At 35.0% G+C, this 17,625-nt stretch overlaps 1 protein-coding gene across 17 annotated transcripts in view; it reads right to left on the bottom strand.

Annotated features, from left to right (window-relative positions):
- Window positions 1-17,625, bottom strand: part of TENM3 (teneurin transmembrane protein 3) — a 1,284,378-nt gene that overhangs the window by 982,307 nt on the left and 284,446 nt on the right. The window lies entirely within an intron of this gene.

Consider the following 17,625-nt stretch of genomic DNA (forward strand, 5'->3'; position numbering starts at 1 on the left):
TTATTTCCTCATTTGTCACCTCATTATTATTCCATAGCGCAAGGTTCATTGATTACAATCAGAAGACGAACTTACAATGAAGTAAATTATTAGTTTTATTCATAGAGGTGTCTAGACTTGCAGTAAAAGTTGCAAATAATATCCCTAGGCTTCTGAGATACAGGATGGCAGAAAATTGCTTCATACTGCTTAATTTGGAAGCATTAACATAATGGAAGACAATCAATAGGTTCTAGTAATTACAGCAAAACCACACAATTCCCACAAGCAAACGTGTGCTTTGTGTGGTATACAAGTAGCTATCCTGAAAAATGCATGCTTACAATCTCTGTAAAGCAATTCATCAGAAAACACAACTATCTTGTTATGCTGCTTTTGAGGGTATTTCAAAACTTCATTCTGTAGTACCAGCAGTATCAGTTAAAATAAGGTCTAAGAGTAAATAATAGCAAGCAGGAGCTGAGATAGTTTCCTCTTCAGGCACCTGAATACACTGAATGAATTTCACAGGAACAAAACTCCTAAACTCTGTACTATCTGTAAAGAGCAGGAATTGGAAAAAAAAAAAGTTCTACAGGGAATGCTTGGACTTTGCAATGGGTGGAATTCCCGCTGCAGTCAGTGATGATGGATGGCTTGTGGAGACATCTCCCAAGGAAAAGCAAGATGGCTTCTCATGCCATTAAAAACCACAGAAACATCTAGATAATACCTTTCTGGGAACAAGCTTACCGTGTCAGAGGCAAGTAACAAATTATCCAGCCTTTTTCTCTCAATGCAAAATCTTTGCATCTCCCATATTCTTCTCACAGGTACCAAGGACATTTACTGGTTTTATATACTATGAACTATTACTTTATTATAAAAATACTGCTGGAGCAGTCTAGTGATAAAAAGACTCACTGAAGTACCCCTAATTTTGATGAACTGCAGTTCATCAGAAGTTACAATGTAGCTAAAAATAGAGTACTATGTTTTATCCTTTATATGTGAGCTGAATGCCGAAGCACTTCTCAAATGCACAAGCCTGTCTAGCTTCAGGGCACATTAAGAGAAGAGATACAGGAAGAGAATTAGGATTTTGACTTACAACTGCATACCACAGAAATATTTCTGCCAGACCCAGATAAAACCTTCTAAATACTTATCCACAAATAAGTATTTTCATGAAGCAGGACTCATGTATTTAAGCTGAAGGCTTTCCCACAATTTATAATATACCTGGTTTTAGGTTTGATCTATAATTTGGTCAGTCATTTGCCTTACTGGCAGAGCTCCTGTGTGGTCTATACACTGTCAGCTATCACAGCATAAATGGATTTAAAGATGCTAAATAGTTCTTTAAATTCAGGTAAGTTAAAATACAATCAAATACGTAACACACCTGATTTAGGAAAGCAAATATGAGGCTGAAAGTGGCAATAAATTTCCAATATTACAATTAAGCACAGTTTGGCTTTGGCCACTTTCCTGCTATGATTTTCTACAGTTTGCAATTATTTGATCTGATAACAACTTGATTCAGGATTCCTCTGTCCACACTATCCTAAGCACTGTCTTGACCTCAACAAAAACATGCATGTGGGTGACCCAAATCCCTTCAAGTTCTCAGCTTTGCAAGGATAAAATCAAATAAAAATAAATTGCTCATTATTGCATCAAAAATTAAAAAAGAAAAAGCCTTAGAAATGTAAACTTTCGACTATGCTTAACCCTTACTGATTATAAAGAAAGGAACCTTTACATTTGAATCCCTGTCTGCTGCTGTTTGAACTAAAACATTAACACTGCAAAGAAGTTTTGGGTTTTGGGTTATTTGGTTTTGTTTTGCTCATTTTTTTTTTTTAACATTTTTTTTTTAATGTGAAGCAAGCACTACTGGAAGAGGGAACATAACTATAACAAAAATTATTAAACTAGTGGGGACTCAGAATTTGGTTCCTACATGAGGAATGATCTTTAAGAGTACAGACTCTACTTCTTGTTAACTTGTTAACAGACTTTATGATTATTAAAGTCCAACTAAATAGGGCAGCATATTCTGGTACAAAGATGATAATAAGAGAAGATGGGAACCTGCAAGGCAGACAGCAGTTGTTACTTGATAAATGGGTGAGAACACACAAACTACCTTCCAGTGTTTACAGAGTTCTTACCCTCTTCTAGTTCAATGCACTCTATTGAAGATTTCACAAAGGTTGGACATGGACCAATATATGTCCAATCCTACGTTTGTGTGTCTTTTCATAGGATTTTAATGGCCATATCATAGGAATTTAACTGATTCCAATTGTAGCATCTCTTTTCCTCTTCTCACTGTCTTTCCTCACTCCCCAATTAATTTATTTATTTAGAACTATAACTTCAACAAACAAAGATAATGCTTTGCTTTTAGACACCCTGCTGTTCTTAATTGGGTGAAATTCCATTTGAACTCAATGGAAGTTTTGTCTGAGCAAGAACTGTAAGATTCTCTCCCTGATTAAAAAGAACAAATTTCCAGATCATCTAGATGTTATTTTGAAAAATTAAAAATAGATTATACAAAGCTACTCACAATATTTAACAGGCTGCTATTGTCACTAAGAATATATTTGTAATCTTAGAGCTGGTGGCAGCAGGAACATTTGATTTCTCAATTTTTGTGATTAACATCAGTAGGGAATATTTTGTCTTTTTTCCTGGCTATGTCTATTTTGCAGACTCTTCACAAGTTAACAAGACCGTTACTGAAGAGTGATCTCTACAGGTTTAGTCTTCAAAGCGCAGTAAAACTTAATTTAATCACAGCTTCAAAATATCATACAATAAAACTAATTTAATTACACTTAGCAATGGCCACTGGTCTCATTAAAATGCTAATGAGGCTTATAATTATTAAATTCCTTAATGATTGTTAATAGAAATAAATGACAAAATAAAGCTTAAGCAGGAAGTCAGAATACCCTCAGGTAATTTTTCTTAGTGACAGTTTCGAAGGATATAGTTTCTTTGCAGCATTCAGAAAAAAGCAGATTACAGTTTGAGGTAAGAGGATAGAAAAGAAAATAATGCAGTTATAGAATGCACATGTGGCCAATCCACTGTCTACACTTAAAATATTTAAATATAGCTGATATAAACCTTCCCCGTCAGAAGTATTTTTGAGTATTTGTTTTCATGTCATGTGCCAAATATAGAAAAATCAAATGTGTATCTAAAACTCACAAAGAAATCCTATTCAGAACAAATATTTTTCTCACCTTATTTGTAAAGCACTGCCATAATATTGGCATCTATATGAAAAGAATCATAATGAAAACTAAAAATGGGACCTGTAAATACTCAGAGAAAGGGCTAAAAATTACTCTGCATTCTGTTTCAGAAATGAGAAATATTTTATTTAAATCAAAAGCAGCATTCACACATATAATTTGCAACATATTCAAAAGATGCTGTTCGTGTCTTCTAAAACAAAAACACATTTCAAAACCTCAAAAGGCAGTTGTTGTCATTTGGCCAAATGTAAAGCAGCCTCCCCTATCCCCAGACTTTGACAGCTATTCCTTGCTCCAGGGGTGTCAGGCAGACAGCAATGTGAACAGCTCCAGCTCATAAGCAGGCAGCAGCACTGAGCTCAGCCGCAGTAGCTCGCTGTGTGCTTGCTGTGTGCTCACTGTGTGAGCGCTGAGGAATTCCCCGAGCTCTTATTACAGGAATTTCAGAGCCAGCAGGCAGCCAGGGAACTCCTCCCAGAGGCTTATGAATAGTGACAAGGAAGAAAAACAAAGGACCAAAGCAAATGAAAACTAAGCAATGATGACTCCTTTTAGAGCCTTCTAAGCTGACTACACTGATAAAAATGCCCATTGAATGTCTTTTCTAATCTTACAGTACATTTGGGCCCTCAGGACATAATGTTATGCTATAGCATATTCCACACATGGACATTATTTACAACCAAAAAAGAAAGTGGAAGGCACAGCCTTACCAGACAGAAGCCACCATTGGCACTGGAATGGCTAACACTTTACTTTTTCCAGTGAGCAGGCATCATTAAAAACCAAAATCCAAACCCTTTCACAACTTTAGAAAATAAGTCCCCCTCCTGCTCGTATTCATCTTTTATGAGATGCATACATATATCATTATTTCTTCATTCCCATAAAGCACTGTTTCTTGATGAAGTACTCTCAGTCATCATTCTAATCAAGAGAACATTGTCACACATCAACACCTTGACAAAGTGGAGAAAAAGGTTAAAAAATCAAAGAATCTGTACCAATAGAAAATTGACTAAAACTCATACACATTAATTTAGCAGTCTAAATCAGCACCTATTAGAAAGAAAAATATCACTATGGGAGACCAAAGGACTTAGAATTCACAATGTTTAACTGTTCTACCCTCATCTCCAAACTGTTATTTTTTTAGCCACCCTAATACGTCCTATGTCAAAGTTCACATGACATCAAAATGTAGCACTGAATGTCATTTTCATCTCAGAGGTGTGTATAGTCACTTATATACATCTTGTCACGTTTTTTTTGTATTACATTTTTGAAGTACTGGAAAATAAATGGGCTTGGATATGTGCCTAGTCAGGAACTACCAGAATCCATTTTGATTATGCTAGACTACAAACAGAGTTTAAGTTATTCTGCTGGAGAAAAGTATTAGTTAATGAAGACTTTTCCAGGATATCCTACTGGACTGTGAATATTTCACTCCCTGATTTATTCATTTATAGCAGACAGCAACTGGAATTGCTGTACTCTCCTTTAGCAATTCATATGCAGAGAAAATTCATAAACATAGATTTATTCATTTGGCTAGAGGTTATCAGTAACTTTCAGATATTTGGACTTTAACTTCTCAAGATAAATGCTAAGAAATTGTTTGGGGCACATCCTGAATTGCACATTGCAGTAAAATTCAACATGCATGCCTTAGCCAGTCATATTTAGGTAGCTGCCCAAATAAAAACTAAAGATTTAACAAGTAATAATTTATGTCCTGTTCACAGCAGAATGAAGGAATCAGACAAAATGTAGGGTTTTCCTTTCATTAAATTTCTGAAGTTAATGTGTTATTTCATATAGTTTCTAAAACTGGAAAAAGAAAAAGAAGAAAATATGATTTCCCAATCAGTTGTTAGGAAAAAGAAAAGAAAAGAGAGAGAAACATGGCATTGTTGAAATAATACAGGAGGATTGAGACTGGATAATGAAAAAATGTATGGGAAGGAAGAAGAATCAGAGTGCAGACAGGATTGTGGTAAAAATTTCATATGTGGTACAGGGAGGAATCAGAATGTTGATACCTAAGGTGTCTTCATCTGAGGAGAATCTAAGCTGATCAAAAAACAAATTCAAGTGTTTACAGCAAGGAAAATTTTGTTCTTGTGAGCTAATACACCAGCTGCCACACAAAAGCAAACTGAAACTTTCCATAGCTCAAGAAAATGGCAGTGAAGATGAAAACATGAAATATTTTGAAAATCTCATTAGCTCAAATTAAAGATGAAAGATTTAGAAAGCGATGTTCATTTTAGGACTTAGGAATGTGAATAGGTTATTCCACAAGTATTAAAAGAAAAAGCCTGAGGTGATGACAGGGATGGCCCATCTCATAGCTAAGGGCTTCACCTACTTAGAGCCAATATAAGGTTCTGCCTGCTCTATCATTCTGGCATGTTGATTTCTAAGAAAGCTCCTCTTGGACATACCATTCAATCCAGTGCTATGTCTTTCATCTATCACAACATACTTCCTTGGCATTTCCTAAAGCACAATTTATGTACAAAAACACTTCAGTTATTGTAAAGCCTGTCTTGTGGCCAATTTATCTTCCTTCAGAGGCCTTGTATAAAAGTGCTGTCTTTTGTACTTCAGTAGCATAGGAATGGCAGCACAGGATCCATGTGGTGAGTGGAAAAGCACACATAATGATTTGATTCTGAAAATAGATTCAGCAAAGATGAGCAGTAATAGATTGCCAAGTAATTACATTCTAAGTAAATATATGCAGCTAAATCATATTCATTTATGTGCAGAAAGCTTCTATAGTAATTATGTCTCCTCTAAAAACCTATTTAAATAATTTGTTTCAAATCTTAGATGAGGCACATGCCTTTGCATTGTCCAAGTGCAGTCCTTTGCAAAGGAATCAATTCTGTTCTAAGGGTTCACATCTTAAGAAATGAACAAAAAATAAGCTGTTGCACATTCTGTCAAGAGTAAATAAAATTAAGTTCTGTTGGGGCATTTTCAGGGGAAACTATATAAGAGATATTATATAATGATATTTTGACATGAAGAGACTAAACACATTACATATTCATCAGAGACCACACATACAGAAGAGTACAAGATTATTGGAAGCTATTGATTCCAAGATTTACAGCATCACTATGAGGTTCTAAATATGAAGATTTTGCTGCTACATGTGACTTAAATCATTAAAATAAGATTAATTTTTAGAAAATGAAGAAGTCTTTAAAAAATCTTCAAATGTTGAAATTGAAAGATACAGAATGTAGTCTTGCTTGTAGTAAAACAAATGGTACATATTTGGATTCCTACGGAAAAAAAAGTAAATAGCTAAGAAAAAGTAAGGAAAATGGGAAAAGGGACAAATTACAAAAATGGTAGGATTTTTTTGCCCTCTGCCCAACATATAATGACCAGTCTTTTTCTAGAAAACTGGAAGTTATGATAGAACACTCAATTTACATTCTGCACTAGGAAATATTATATAGCAAAGATAAGGAAGTATTAAACTGAAGACTAAATTCAGAACTTTCAAAACACACAAGCCTGCGTGTTTTTGAGTGCTTTCTACCCAGTAGCACACACTTTAGTTTTGAAGTCATGGATCAAAACCCTACTTTTGAAAGCACTAGACCAATACAGAGCAAAAATATCTGTCTTCAAAGCATATTACAAGGCAAGTAAAAGTGCAAAGGAAGAATGAAAATCTTAGGAAAAAGTAAAAAAACCCCAACTCTATTAATATACTTTATGTTACATCAGCAGCCTAATTATTGTCAAGTAAATACAGGGTGGATATTTATAGAAAAGTTCCCCCATGCAAAAAAAAGCATGGAATTGATAGTTATAGTTTGAAAATGTAACAAGAAGGCTGAAAATGTAACAGAAGCTGGCATCACAACGTGGTAATTATTTTTGTACTCATACAAAAAAAAAAAAAACCAAAAGAAAAAAAAAAAAAAAAGAAAATAAAAGTGTCTGTCTGACATCCCTGAGTTCTCACTGGCCTAGTTTGCACAGCATCCCACAGCTCCAGTCTGGAAGCAGCATGCCTGCCTTGCTCTGTTTGATCCCATGAGCCCTTTTTCCTTCCTGTGTACATGAACACCTTCTCTTTCGATCTCATTTGTCGCTACCTGAAAGCTGTGCTATCCCCTCACAGGTCTCCTCATTGCTTCCAGCACTGTTTCCAGTTCACTTGAAACTTGTACCAAATATCCACAAGATCCGCTTGCTGCAATTGTAAACCTGTCTCCCAGTTTCCCTGTAACTCTTACTTACTCGAGGCTTTGTCAGAATGTTCTTGACATGCTGACTCGGAATGACTTTCAGTCAGTGTCTGACTGAGAACCAGGGATGAAGGTGTCAGACACTGATAGCAGTCCTGCAACTGCAGCTGAGAAAGGAAATATATTTGTATCATGGGGTTGCTGTTGAACAAGAGGAGAGAAAAAACAAGACTGAAGGCATCTTCTCAGACAACCCTGAGACCAAATTGTACCACAGGTGTAAAAAGATTTTTCTATTTTCACGTCCTCTTCTTAAAAACTGGTTCAGACTTTCACATCTGTTAAAACCAACATTTATACTCAAGACAGTGTGATAAAAAATGCTTGGTCATTTCGTCATTTCTCCTACAAATATTTTGTCTGCAGTTACTTTTTCATAACTAAGAATGGCATGATGTCCTGACTATGTTTAACATCCTCATTTCTTTATTTATTTGTCAAGGTTGAAAACCTATTTCATTGCAGAAATTCTTCCTTTATGTCCCTATACAGATGAGGGTGCACTCTTAACTACTAACTATCTTCTCACATACATTAGTCCAACTCTTCAACTCATTCTTTTCTCCCTGTATAATATTTTACACCTGTTCCTTATCAAGGAAGATCTTGAAATTTGTGCTATTATAAAATATTACGAGCTTGCTTCTACCATTTTTATCATCCTCCATGAAAATATTAATCAACCATCAGTCTGGGTAGTCTGCTGCTTAACTCCTCTTCAGTGCAAGATAAAAGTCCAGAGTGTGCTCTCACCCTTTCTTTAGCTCAAAATGTTAGCCATATTAAATTGCTTTAACTTGCATGTTTACTAATATTCTATCAGCAGACACTTTCATTGCGTTCAGTGAGGCATAACTACAAAAAATGTTTTGTTGAAGACTGGATTGACAAGATCTGGCTGCTTTGTCTCATGTAGAAATTGTTTCAAATAAATTCTGTGTATACAGATGTGTGCATAATCTCATTTTATTGCAATTTACTGATGGGACTCCAGGTCTAAATTCATATCTAGCTGAAAGCATTATTCTTTTACGTTTTAAAACTGTATTTCACATGTCTCTCATTTCAGTGGTTTTATGGCAGAACAAAAACAAAACAATGGGTAAATGTCACAGAATTCAGGTATGAAAAACATGCAAGCGCAATTTCATGCATCTGTGTGTGTATATATATACACTTATTTTATGATTCATATTTTGAAATTCATGGATCTTTTAGGATATCCAAAGAGGAAACACTTATTTTGAGAGTTGCTACAATATGTATAGATACCTGCCTATAGCACTAACATACAGAAAATAATGATAAGGGCAGAAAAGGTGGGATTTGCTCATCTAGCTTAAAACAAATATCCAAAAAAAAGTATCCATAGAAAAATCGGGCTCTGAAATGTAGGCTTCTGTAAAACAACATGCAGACCATATTGCAAAAATCCAATAATAAAGATGATCTAAATATGATTATGTCCAAATTCACTACCTCCTATGAATGGTTTGGGGAGGTTGTTTTTCGGGAGTTTCTTTTTACTCAGCACAATAGTATATGAAAATCTTTAAATTGATTTCAAATTTGAATCTATTTCCTACCACTTGTGAACATACTAATTTTTACAAGGGCATCTTGAAGATGCCACAGTCAAACACAGCAATGGTATTTGAAAAATACAGCATCATAGAATCACCATGGTTGGAAGAAACCTCTAAGACCATTGAGTCCAACTGTTAGCACAGCACTGCCAATTCCATCACTAAACGTCCCTAAGCAAAATGTGTACATGCTTTTTGAACATATTCAGGGGTGGTGAAACTTACCCTGGGAAGACTACTTCAATGCTTATCAACTCTTTCAGTGATCAAGTGAATAATTTCCATAATACCCAGCCTAAATTTTCCCTGGTGTAACTTGAGGCCATTTCCTCTTGTTCTATCACTTGTTACCTAGAAGAAGAGGCTGACTCCCACCTGGCTACAGCCTTCTTTCAGGTACTTGTAGAAAGCCATAAGGCTGCCCCTGAATCTTCTCTTCTCCAGACTAAATGGAGAAGAGAAGCCACTCCTCCCAGGACCTGTGATCCAGGCTCTCCACCAGCTCCACTGCCCTTCTCTGGACACACTCCAACCCCTCAATGTCCTTCTTGTAGTGAGGGGACTGGAACTGGACACAGCCCTTGAGGTGAGGCCTCACCAGTGCCGAGCACAGAGGGACAATCCCTGCCCTGCTCGTGCTGGCCACACTATTGCTGATCCAGGCCAGGATGCCATTGGCCCTCTTGGACACCTGGGCACAGCTGGCTCTTGTTCAGCCACAGTCAAGCAGCACCCCCAGGCTCTATTCTACTGGGCAGCTTTCCAGCCACTCTGCCCCAACCCTGTACTGTTGATGGCCTTGTTGATACAGTGGAGCTTTTTGGTATCTTGAAGTAAAGTATTTTTAACTTTAGATTTCCTAATGTTGCTTCTATTTAAATACTTCACTCAGTAGGTGAGCAGACATCAGCTTGGATTCAGATGATAAATTAAAATGTGTTATGTAATAGTTGGAGAAAACACAATAGCAATAACCCACTTACTATATTATTTCACGCTTCTATAGATACTGAAGAACAGTATTTTTATTTTCAAACTCTTTTATCTTCTGTCTTTTCTAAATTTAAGCTCAGCTTTACAGCACGACAAATAAAAAACAGTACTATGTTCCTCATTCATCAAAGTATTGAACATGGATTTATGTCAGCAGTTTCATTCAAGTCTACGGGTTTATGACAATGTTTAAAAAGAAATATATATACACATATATATACACACACATGTGTTTCTGTATAAGTCAGCATATTCTGCCAATTAACTTATGAAAACTTTGCTAAATATTGCTCCTATTACCAACAAAGAAAAAAATGTTTGGGTTTGCTTTTTTTCTTTCAGGGAAAGGAGGCATGTGAGGAAATCTCAACTTTGCTCTAGTATGTGCGACTCTGTGAATATAATCATTTTCTTGGTATCTCTGCAACAGCTCCAGAAGCAACTGAGCAGAGTAAAAAAGTACTTTATCCATAAGCACTGAACAAAGGCCTACAGACTCATTCTTCCAAAAGGAAATTTAATTTCCACTTTTTAGTTCCTGATTGTAGTTGTTTGAGGAGAGGGTTGTCTATTTATATACTTAGATATTTTAAATTAGACACAATATATAAAATGTCACAGATTGAAAAACTAAAAAATTTGGTGTTTCTTTGCACATTTAATGTGAAGCAAGACATGAACAGAGTAAGATTAATTAAGTATGAGGGATTTTTCAGTACTGCCCTTCACTGCCAGGGATAGAAGCCATCAATTCTAGCCCATCCTGCCAAATAACTAAATTTTCTAATAGTTGGTCAGAAAATTAGGTGAAAGGAGACAATGATCTCAGTTTTGGCTCCTAAAGGCAAGGAACAAGCAAAAGCAAAGCTATTACTTACAAGTAGGACTTAGTGAATAAACAGGGAAGAATAAGGATGAAAACTAAACCACTAAAATATTCTTTTGAGTGATCCTTGAAAAACTGAAGCACAGTACTAAAAGAGTATGGAAACTTGCACCACCAATTCTTTTACCATATTTAGAGACACCGATTTGACAGAAGGAATCTATCAGTAGGTCAATGACAGCTAAGCCAGACTTTGAAGAGAGGTGATACCATAAGGTATAGTTTAATACCTGCCTTCTATCCTGAGTGGTTCACTAACATCAGGTTTTTTTAAGGATCACAAACCAGAAGATCTCAGACCAAGCTTACGAGATGCAGACAAAATAGAGGAGCTGTTAAAGTGCAGCCCAAGGATATGTTCAGACACAAAATGAGAAATTACTAATGTTAATATAATGCTTGAGCTTTCCTCATGCCTGAAATAATCCTAGAGATAATTATAAGAGAAGAGATTTAAATAATCATTTCCCTCCCACACTTTCTATTCTGTTTTGACTGAGAAGTTCTTTACAGACACTTGACTGCTCTCTGATTGGACAAAATTTAGCTGACCTTAATGTGAACCTTCAATATTTTATTGGAATATAAACAGTAATATTCTAAATTATTTTCTCATAGCTGTGTATCATAATGCTGTGTAACTTATCAACTCTCCATACTTATCTCTGCCCTATCTAAACCTGAGATTACTTTCACCACAATTCCAGTATGATATCTGACGTCTTTTTCACATAAATATAATCAAATTATAAAACCTTTACCACAAAACAGATATAATAATAGGTTTGTTCTTAAACATATGAATTTTTTATATAAAGCAGCAAAGACTACTTTGCTCTTACGAAGTTAGCATATCTCTAAAAGTAAATCCTTTTTTAATTTGCAAAGAAAATGAATGCATTATCTATGGAGTCTATACATTTTGGAACATATTCTGAAAAGTATTGAGAATGATCCAGATTTTCAGAGGATAAATTGCCAATTGCTTCTCACCTACAAAATAAGTGATCATTGACACCAGGGATGATTCATGAAGATAGCATTTCACTGTGATGAATGAATAAGTGAAATATATACTGGCCAAGCAAAGTAATAAAAAAAAGAGATAATTTTTTAAAAAATACTCAATAGTATTTTCTAGAAGATAAAGCAAAATCCCAGATAAAGCAAAATCCCAAAAACCCCAATCAGTAGTTTTCCTTGACTTAGTATAAATCTAAGATGGGCTTCTTCAAGTCTAATGACCATAAGAAATAACAATAAAAGGTGGAGCTTGTGGTTTTTTCCCATGTGTACATTTTGTGTTCCTTTTTTATAAATTCTCAAGTAGCACAAGAGAAAAAGTTTCTCTTTCTTACTCCCCTATGGTAGCTTGAATTATAATTTGCCTTTACAGAACTAAGTACCTGAAGTTCCTTATATGGTCCCCATCCTCTCCATATTTTTGTTAGCAAAATCCAAAGAGACTTATAAATATTTTTTGTGCATTCAATTACACCTGAGCATTGGGTGGAACTCACATAATGAGTTTATTAAATTCATTCTCAGATATTACTCTGTTTTTTACTTTCAGCAGCATTTCCATTTGTACCGCCTCCAAACTACTGCTCATTCACAAGTTTAATGCCAACTCTCCTCCAAGAGGTTCTGATCCAAAGTCTTTTTGACAGAGCCCAGCTGTATAGCTTCATCGGAGAAATTTACTTAGTTAAGTAGAATAACTTGGTCAAAGACCACAGAAAACAGCCACAGATGGTAAGAAAGGCAACCATAGGTCTGACATTGGGAGTTGCTGAGCATATTGATGCTTATCTTACAGGTTTGTTAGTCCTGGCTAGATAATGGGTATATCCTGCTAGCATGGTTTCTTTGCAAAGCAAAAAAAATAGAATACCATGGAACAGTAAAAAAATTAAATAAGAAAGCCCCAAGTATAACTTTTAAGCATGTTACTGGAAAGAAAAGAAAAAGAAAAACCTGAAATAGTACTGAATACTGAAAAGAATCCATAGATTTCAGCCAAACTCTCCATGGAGCATATCAATGTTGTGTCACTGCATATTTGCTCATGACTTGACTTTTAACACACTATCTCAAAGGCGTCTGTTTAGACTCCCAGGTTGGGGCTGCCATATTATGTTGTAGGGGTATAAGTCTATAAGTGTATTATGGCACCCATTCTTTCTTAAGGTATTTAAGTGAGGTGGTATTGCAAATAAATCCCAGGTATGGCAGCATCATGCACTCTTTTGGTTGAACAAGTATTTTAAAATAAAAATCCTGTAATTAAAATCCACCCTCCAGGGACATAAAATAAGTGATCAATAATCAATAGTTTACAATTTACTTCAGTTTTATTGCAGATACTATAGAAAAGGCCGAGAGTTCAGGGCTTTTTACCTGTGTGAGAAACAGAAGTTTATTTATTATGAAATAATTGTATTTCTTTTAGAAGTATAGTACTATCATTGCTACAGTGCTGTTCTAAGAGATAAAATACAGTACCTACCCAATGTTCCTATATGTCAGCCACTTGGAAATCAGATTAATTTCATGCAAACAGAGGGGCACGTATGTTACTGGTTTTGCATAAAAAGACTTACCTCCCCCATCAAATTTTTACAGCAGTTTTTTACATTATAACTGAAATCTGATGATCAACATGAGATAATAAAAGATTCCTTGATTTACAATTCCATCCTCTGATTTTTGGTCTTTTCTCAGCTTGAAGTGCTTTTTTGGCATTTAGATGACTCTAAATTATCTTCCACAAGTTCCCAGTTATAGTAACATCTGTCAGGATTTTGTTGGGCAGCCAAAATTGTCACAGCAGCACGTATTGGTTTAAGCACTAAAAACATCAGACAAGTCTTTTACTGGACTAGCAGAAAATGGTGGCTTCATTGAAAAACACCCCATAAACGCAGACTGTAGTGACAGCAAATAATGGTACCTTCCAAAAGGTTCCATCCTTTGGTTCTTCCAGTGTGGGAACTTGATCATGAGTCCACCATCACAGGTATGTCATGAGATTGTAAGATGGCTTTTATGATAAGCTTCATATTCCAAATAATATTTAAAATATTTTAAAAACCTAATAGTAATGCACTAAGCTACAAAAAAGGGGTGGTATAGGAGAGGTACTAATTTTCCAAATGTAACTTAAAATATTGCCACTATTTCTCTTGTTACGCAATATTGAATTTTGTAATACAATAAATCAAGTAGACAGGCACCGGATGACATGGATAAAGTACACGGTGATCATCTTTTTTGGTGATCATCTGTCTAGTTATGTACTGGATAAAAATAATTTTAAAAATTAGTAATTCAATAAATACTTCAGTAAGCACAACATATTAGCTTACAGGGTACTGCACAGTAGTTTAGTGTTCTGTGTTTGCACAAAACAAAGTGTGTTTTGCGAAAAATTTCCCTGAGCAACAGAACATCTTTGAAGTGTCTTACTGATGTGTTTCCTGCAACTTCAAGCACTCCATGTCTCCAGAAACACAGATTTCTATAGACTGCTCCTTTCAGACAAGTTCAGCAAAGTTTACGCAGCAAAAAAACCCACCTGTCAAAAATGTGGTCTGCAAAAATGTACATTTAGTTTCAAATGTTGTATTTAATACATGAAAACTCTAGACTCTAGAGACACTGTAGACACTCTAGAATCACTCTAGAAAAAAACTCCAGTTTTTTCTTTTTTGAAAAAAAAGAAGAAACAAGACTGTCCTCGTAATTCAGTAAGAATACACTTTCCAGTGAACTGTGGTGATCAGTTTAGATCCCTGGATTGCAAACACAACCTAAAATACCTTGAGAAATGTGACTACCTCTTTCTGTAAAGGAATTTAATATAATTACTATTTATGAAAAAAGGTACACCAACTGAATACTCAGCTGGAAGATCAGCTGATATAAGTTTTATCCTTGTTAGAACTGGCTTTCATGACTTTATCTCATTTAGAAGGTCACTCTAGAGCCAGGTAACTCTCAATGTCATATTGGATGACAAGTGTGTTTTATGAGAACCAAGCATTAGCCTCAAGGACTGAAAAGATCTTCAGTTTAGGTGAATTAAAAACTGTAGTCCAAAATGTGGATATAACATCAATTTAGGCTACTCCAAAGTTAGATGAGACACAGGATTTATGGGTTGCTTTTGGTCTTAACTGTCCAAATTCCACCTAATCTGTGAAGTTGTTACTGCAGCCCTTCCCTAGAGTTTTCTGTTGAAATGTGCTTTGATGGAGCAGTATTCTGCTCTTCATCCATAAAACATTTCATCTTCAAAACTACATCAGCATCTAGTCCTTGGGTTACAGTAAATCCCAAGCGTATCTACAAACATCTCTACATACATATATCACGGTATGCAAATGATACACTTTTCATTAAAGAATAGCCATTTCTTCTTCAACAATATCAGTTTATCTCTTTTTACATTCACATATCAACTCAGAATTTAAAAAGTAAATGCTGAGGATTCCCCATGGCCACAGCTCTCCTTCCCTCTGTGGAAATCTGTTTCTAAAATAACTCACATTCAATTACACAGGTCACTTGTGATAGTGGCTTTTCTTGGTGTGCCTGAAGAAAAGTCTGCAGTATTTGAACCATGAAAAATTATGCACAGTGCTTCATTTTAAAGATGTGCCAGATTAACAGAAGGTAATTGGGGTAGACTGTGAATGGTACCAGCTGCTTATTTGCAAATGCTACAGACACCATTTATTTTTGCTTAGAATTTCTATTAAGTACTTTCCTAACAACTATTATAGCTTATTTTTTCTATGTCATCCCCAAGCCAATACTTATTTGTTGCTTTCTCTTGCACCAATTAAACTCATTCCTTCTAACTATTACATTTGAAACTGCAACTCTTCTCCTATCACTTTATGTAAGCAAAGGAGAAACATGAAACTGAGAGAATGTTTAAGATGACTCTCCTCTTTGTAATATTCTCCCAAATTCAAAACCTGCACAATTCCAGTATTATTAAGTCTATCTAAGTTGAATATTAACAAAACTACTTGACAATATAAATCAGTAAGAAGCTTATATTGAGTAGTGTTTTGAAGGGAAGACTCCACAGGCATCCCCTCCTCCTAACCAACACAGATCATTGTTTAAATTTGCACAACTACTTTGAAGTCACTATTTTAGTTTGGGGCTTAGAAACTAGCACGACCAGAATGATAATGTAAGGCATTGTACTTTCCTTATAGCTACATGCACAAGAGATGAAAACTGGGTCATTTTGAGAACTTTCTCTGGAAATGATATAGATGGTTTTGTACACAGTGAATTTTCTTGACTCAAATTAGATGTTTTAATAATAAAAGATTCTATTTGACTACATCTTGAAGATGCTGCAACCTTGACTACATCTAGCAATACCTACCACATCAACAAAAGCTGTTGAATAGCAGCATCTTTTAGGTAAAAAGAAAAAAGGATCACTATCAGAAAACTTTCTCACTTCTTGTTTGTATTGTAACTATTTGAAACCTATCTGAGCTGATTATCAAAACTCTAAATTATAAATCTCCCTTGATTATCTCAAAGATTTTTATTTAATATAAATGCAACTGAGAGGAATTAAGATGCCCTGTAATATTATATCAAATATGCAATTTGCAATGGCATTCCTTTATTAAAAATGCCAATTATAATTGCACATAAAATTTAATTGAGGTCATTACCCTCTTGACAAGTTATTTCTAAATTCTTTCATCTAATAAGGTTTGTTATTTTAACATTTTCCACATCAATGCTTCTTTCACATCTATATACTCATCTATTTGTAAGGGTAATAGAAATTACCCACCATTTGATTGTATCATTGTGCTATTAATAAGAAAGCTATCTATTTAACTGCTTATCAGGGAGATGATATTACCCTTTATGTGTAAAATTGTAAATACGATCCTCTTAAAGCCATAATTCATTACACCATAATTATATTTGTTAAAATATTAGCAAGGAAAAATAACACCAAGTTATGAATGAATTCTTAGGATTGTTTTATTTTGCAGACTTGATTAAAATGCTCAGGAAATATATAATCTCAAAAAAAATTTTCTTACATTGGGTTTACTGCATTATTGCCATGTACCTCACCAAGTTAAATATGTCTTGCCAATTCCTTAAGTAGACAAATAAAAGGAGGTCATATTATTCACTAAAAAATCTCATCTGTGTGCTCCTATTTTATTCAGAAATAGTATATTGGTCAGGACAACTAAGATTATTACCTTGGCTGTTTCCTAAGCCTCATGGGATGCTTTGCTTCATGTAAATGCATGTGGTGGAGGGTACCTTGTCTGAAGGGCATAAGGGTTTCCTTTTTCACAATAAACTTGCCTTAGGTATGTTTGCCACTGACATGCAAGTAGTCAGATACTGAAGACAAAATTAATTTTGTTTTCAGTCCTTCAGATGTTGAATACATTTGGGAAGGTCATTTATGCTGAAGTTTAGTATAAACACAGCTCTAGACTAAAAAAAAATATAATAATTCTACCTTCAATCAACCTAATCTAAATATATTAATTCATATTACATTATTATGCATTTAAACCCCAGGGAAATTAAAAAGAGGGAGGTTTTTT

The sequence above is a fragment of the Camarhynchus parvulus genome, chromosome 4 (assembly GCF_901933205.1).
Source record: "Camarhynchus parvulus chromosome 4, STF_HiC, whole genome shotgun sequence".
Classification (NCBI taxonomy): domain Eukaryota; kingdom Metazoa; phylum Chordata; class Aves; order Passeriformes; family Thraupidae; genus Camarhynchus; species Camarhynchus parvulus.